We start from the raw sequence: 6046 nt of genomic DNA, 5'->3' as shown, positions 1-6046 counted from the left end.
AATTAAAGTTGACTAACTGAATGCTATTAGAGAATAAAAACCAACAAGCAGTTTTGGTGCTTACTGTTCTATAGGGATTCACTGCCCTTTTGAATACATTCCCTGTGCTATATTAGGTAGTGAGTAGGATACAGTTCAGTCTGAGAAACCCACATTTGAAAACCACCTTGAAAAAACTGCATGGGTTACATTTTTCAGTACTAGCTGGCATCAAATACAAAAGTAAATGATAACAGCATCCACACATTTTACTTAGAGAGGGTTTGAGTTTATTTTATGGGTAGTACCTCTGCTGTAAACTCTCTGAGTGCAGAATTTAACCTCTGGCATTCTGAGTTAGCAGCAAGAAGTGCAGAATTCATGCAGATAGACACGTTTCTTCTGGCTGTACATCTAAGGAGTCATTGTTTACTCCACCATGTGCTGTGGCAGTTGTTCTTGGTTTCTTTGTATCAGAATATACATGCTAAAGCCTGCAATAATGCTCTACAGAAAAAAAAAAAAAGGCAAAAGAACAAGACTGAGAAAAAGTAAGACTGTTATGCGATGAAGTTGGAGAAGAGATACTGTAAATCTAATAGGTCCCAATACTATGTGAATAGCTGGTCCCAACTTGTAATTGCGATGGTGATGCTGCATACCTGGCTATGGGAAATTAGGCAAGGCAGTAGAAATGGAAATCACTGTAACTGAGGTTGACACTACATTCAACAAGATTAGTAAAGCTGACTTGGGATGGATAATTCTGAAAAATTGGCATTTTAAGTCATGGGTCTGGTGGTAAGAATTTGAAAGAAATCAATAAAGCTAGAAAGATAAAGGTGGAGAGGTAAAAGTGGCAGGGAGAAGAGGAAAATATTTTATTGGGAAGTAATGAATACCTATTAGTTTTGGGGAAAAGGGGATTTGGACTGATGTGGGCAACTGTAAATTTTGAAGAAAAAATAGAAAAAATGTGAGATGGGATAATATAGAAGAGGTTTACAAAAATCAGATTAGGCCCGCTTAACATGATGTCTTTCTTTCATAAGATAACTGCTTTTTTTAAAACAGAGGGATCTTAGAAGATCTAATTGATCTGGATCATTAAAACTCACTTGTTAATAAAGCATGAAATGATTCCACATGGAGAACTGCTAGAGAGAATTGAGTCAAATACAAAAGTACAAAGTGAGTAAGAAATCAGCCAACAAGAAGAAAAAATGGATAGTGCTTAAATGAGAAGTTTTAAGCTAGCTGTTAGGAGTGAAGTCATTAAAGAATCATTTTGGAATTCAGGTCATTTAGTGTTGTGATAATCTTCACTCAAAAAGTAGGAATGTCCTAATGAAATTTGTTGCTGATTTAAAATGGCAGGCATTTTTAATACGGAATAGTAAGAGGATATTACTCAGAGAAAGCTAGTCTACATTAATATTAAGACAACATAAACATATTATATAATATAAACAGAATAGCTTATATTATAAAACACAGAGGACTTTAATTATCAATGACTAATAAATAAAATTAAACAAACAAAGCCCTTATAGTAAACTGAGAGTTTAACAATTGGATGTCAATGGGAAGGAAGTGTATCTGAGTGCATTCATCAATCACAGGATAATTTGTGTGCTACTGCTGTAATGCGACAGTGAAAAAAGCAAGTAAAAGACTGGGATGTGTCAGGGGAGACATTTCCAGTGGAGGAAGGGGAATATTAATGCTACTGTGGCAGGCTTGGATGAGATCTCATTTGGAATATTGTGTTCAATTCCTCATTCATAGTCAAGAAAAATGAAGTTGAAAAAGTGCAAGAGAAGGGCTTTTAGGATTCTCAGGGGAAGGAAGAGTCTATTTCATGAAAGGACATTGAAAGAGCTTAGACTTTTAGCAGAACAAAAGCAGAGAAAGGATAAGATTGCTGTCTTTAAATACATCAGGATGGTAAAGCCAGAGACAGGAAGGAACTATTTAAGCTAAAGAACAGCGTTGGCTCAAGAACAAGTGAGAACAAACTGTCCAGGAATAAATTTAGGCTGGAAAGGAAATGAGGGTAAAATACTCTATTTTTCAGGTTAGGAAAACTATTTTAGGAAATTGATCATATCATATCACGTTTTAAATTATATTATATTTTATTATATTATATTAATTATATTGTTACCTACTCTAAGGTTTAATAGGAATTCTCTTCCAGTCCTCTATTCCTTTGTTATTTTCTGTGAACATTTGAATGTCTGCATGTATAGATATTTAATTTGCAGTAAAACTGTAGCTCACCTGGGACACAGAAGAAAAAGGCAGGCCAATTCTGTGTATTTACACAGTTGTTGGAGTCCAGAATTTTGGTGAGTAAATATACCTATCTCCCTAAAATAATAAATTAAATTGTGCTTCAGGAAAAATATGTACATGCACCATATTTTTAATGATGCAACCTATGTAGAAGACAGTGTGGTCATTTGTTTTTATAAGTGGAAAGAATTGTGTGATCATTTTGAGCACTCTTAAGAGAATATCCAGAAAATATAATTGAAATAGAAGTGTATGAATTATAAAGATCTTAAGGACAAAGCTGAAAACTTAGTAGTATAAGACTAGCTAACAGAGGAAAAACATATGGAGAGGCTTCAGAGGCTCAGGAGCTGGTCTGGTATCTGCTGTCTGGAAGGGGCTGAGGTGGAGGTGACCTGCTAAGGGAGGGTGTTCTTGTTTCTGGCAAAACCAGAGCAGAGAAGTTCAAAGGAATACGTGTTCAGGGATGGGGTTAATTCTCAGGGTTCTGAGACAAAGCGGAGGTTTGATTTTTGAGCAGTTGTTCCAGAAAGGGTGGCTCAGTTTGTATCACCTTTAAGACAGGAATTTCCTGTGATGCTACAGCTGCTTGCACAGCGTACTGTGCCCTGAACATGCGTGTTATGCAGCAATAGCATCCTCGGGAGGTTTTGGCCTCAAATGGCTGCACATCCTACAGCCAGGCAAGCTGACCTGCTTTTTCTGAGTGATATTGCTCAGAGGTAGGGCAGAAGTGCAGACCCGTGTTTGAGTTCCTCTTCCTCTGCCAGGGAATTACCCTGCAGCCTCCTGCTGTTTGTTCATGTCTCCTTTGCTCACTGTTTTGCTATAGTCATGTTTGAGAAACATTATATTAATTTTTCTTTTCAGAATGATCATATCACTGCTTGCAATACATTTTAAAAAGAACAGTTTACTTTGCTACCAGTTTTCAATATCATTAGCTTTTACAATTTACAGTATAATGCTTAAGTCCTTGTTTCTTTAAAATGCTACTGAAATTTACCTTCTTAGAGATATTACCATTTTTTCTGGTTATTTCATTGCAACATTGTTTATGATTGCTCTCAGGCTGCCTAAATCATTATCAGTAATGGATGGAAAAGCTACAGTTCTGGTTCTTAGAAGAAAAGAGTTAGAATAGACCATGGTTTGTTCTTCCTTCCAAGTGAAATTCAGGCCTGTTCACCATTTGCTGAAAATCTTCTTACACAGATATGAAGAGAGAAGCTCTCTATAAACCTCCTTTAACAACCAGACATGACCATCTTGAAAGCTCCCCAACCACACCTTAGTTTTGCTCATTCTATTCACTGGATTTAAAAATAAATGTCAGTGAAATTGAAGAAGGGATTGGAAACACCCACTTCAGTGCAGATTCAGGCAGGATTTTTACTACCCTGCTCATGGTTCATGATCTAAGGATCATCATTTTGTCCTTTTGATTTTATTGAGGCTCCAGAAAGAATTGTCCTGGTATGATCCAAGTCTTATTTTACAAGTTTGATTAAAAATTGCTTACTAAAAATTATGTTGGGCTTAGCTATATGGAGTTTTGCTTTTTTTCCTTTTAAGCTATCTATCTGAGGAGGGTTCCCATTCAACACTATCATTCCTGATTCCTTTCTTCCTAAGAAAAATCATGAGTGCAAAATGAAAATAGTCCTCAAGCTACAACTTGAATTTAAGCCAAAGTAGTAGTTTTCTTATATAAGTCTGCCAATATCAGCAGTAGGAAAGCAGTGGGTGCCCTTTCACTACTGAACTGACTAAATATCTTACTGCTACAAAGCTGATCTAGTATTTTGGGTTGTATTGGTGTCTGAAGGGACCAAGCGCAGACTGGCAGGTACCAGTTGCCAAAGGACTTTGAAACTGAAATGAGGTAGTTTATTTTTTGGAATTCCAAGTCCGCCTCTGCTTTCCTTTCCTAATGAATAAAGGAAGCTCTCAGGCATGGGTGACAGAGTGATTTTGATGCTTCTCTGACATTGGTTTAGTTTGAATCTCTGAATGGAGAGGTAATGACACATTTTACAGGAAATCTGTCTAGGTGATCTACTCCTCTCCTTGGCACTCTATGTGCATGGAGGTAGGAAACTTTCTCCCCATGTCTCTTTGCCTCCCCAAATTCTTCAGACCAAGATATTCAATTGTCTCTCATACAATATTCTCTAATCATGGTTTATTCTTAGCAATATTTCAGTTTTAAATACAAAGACATGAACAGAGCAAGGGAAATTGTCATGGCAGTAGCTGAATGCAATATGAAAACAATTCAGGAGATTGTACTGAGGCAATACATTTATAGATGAGATATTTTGCTTTTTTCATAGAAGGTTTCATTTATTCTCTGACTGTCCTTTCTATAATATAGAAAAAATATAGCAATTTTGAATCTGAATAAATTCTTACTTAACCTCAGTTATTCTCCTTGATTTTCTGGTCTTTTCTTAATTAATTATTTCAAAGAGTAGTTAATATGCATTTGTACAACACGTTAGGGACCCATAACCTTGAAAAAATTCATCAGTTTTAAATTAACCTGAATGTAGAATTCCATATGGGAAAATTAATATACTGTTAATGTCTCTGAACATTGTAAAGTGCTCAGAAAAACAAAAAATCACATGAAACATCATGTTGGTTCAAAAGGTTTTATTTTCCCCTCTGGATTATGAGCCAGAGCCCCCATTGATGTATATGCTTTAAAACCTGTTCCTGAGCTTTATCACAAAGCTGCCAGAACAAGTCACAGGACAACGCTTGCTGAAAGAGTCTTTTGGCACTGATATGGTAGAAAACCTGCTTTTTGTAAAGAAGTGGGCACTCTATTCCCACTTCAACAGCAAACCTGAATATTTCTTTGGTTCTGTGAGTAGAGAAAACCAAATAGGCATCTACATGTAAGTTTTTACCACAGTACTTTCATCAAACTAACTACTGCCCAAGGTTTGATTCACTTCAGCTGCTTCTAGACCTCTACACTGTAGATGTCCAGAATGTATCTAAACCAGTCAGCCTTTGCTCCGTTACAGTACTGGTGAGAAATAGGCACTGTGAGTACAGTTCATCTGACCTAGTTTAGACGTTTACCTTTGGATGAGATGAATCCGAATGTGCATTTTGTTAGATGAACTATTTCCTAAGGAGATGGCATCTCCTTTAGATAATAGTGCATGCCTATTTGTGTGCTCTGCAAGTGACTTTTTGGATTAATTTTGAGAAAAATAGTAAGAGCTGGGGGAGAGGAAATGACTGAATGCTATTTACAAAGAAATCAGGTACACTTTGGCATCATACATCAGGTGTGTAATGAATGTGTGTAATTTCACTGATGTGAAATTATCCAAGATTGGAATTAGCCAAGATTTTACTTGGAATCATACAACTGGAATTCCTATAGAGGACTTTGACACTTAGATGTTTCCTCTTTTATCAATCTCTGAGGCTTCCAAACTGCAGTGTGATACCTCAGTACCTGCTTCTACACTTACCAGTGAAATCTACAGAAATGATGTGCAGCTAGCAGAACCAATATTCTGGCTATAATAAGGCATTTTCCAGATAAAGATTCCCAGAGGATTCTAGAAAGGAGGCCATGCCCCGTGCTAAAGAGAAAGGTTAGAAAAGAGTACCTTCCTCCTGGCACCCCCAGTATTTCCCTCATGTGACCCAGAGGATTTCTGCTTCCTGACCCCAGATCTGATGGTCTGTTTAGTCCTTAGCACCGAAGCAAAAGCAAGGCTAACCGGAGAAGCAAAATAGA

The sequence above is a fragment of the Apteryx rowi genome, unplaced genomic scaffold (genome assembly GCF_003343035.1).
Source record: "Apteryx rowi isolate R43461 unplaced genomic scaffold, aptRow1 scaffold_787, whole genome shotgun sequence".
Lineage (NCBI taxonomy): Eukaryota > Metazoa > Chordata > Aves > Apterygiformes > Apterygidae > Apteryx > Apteryx rowi.
This window is presented reverse-complemented; position numbering follows the sequence as displayed.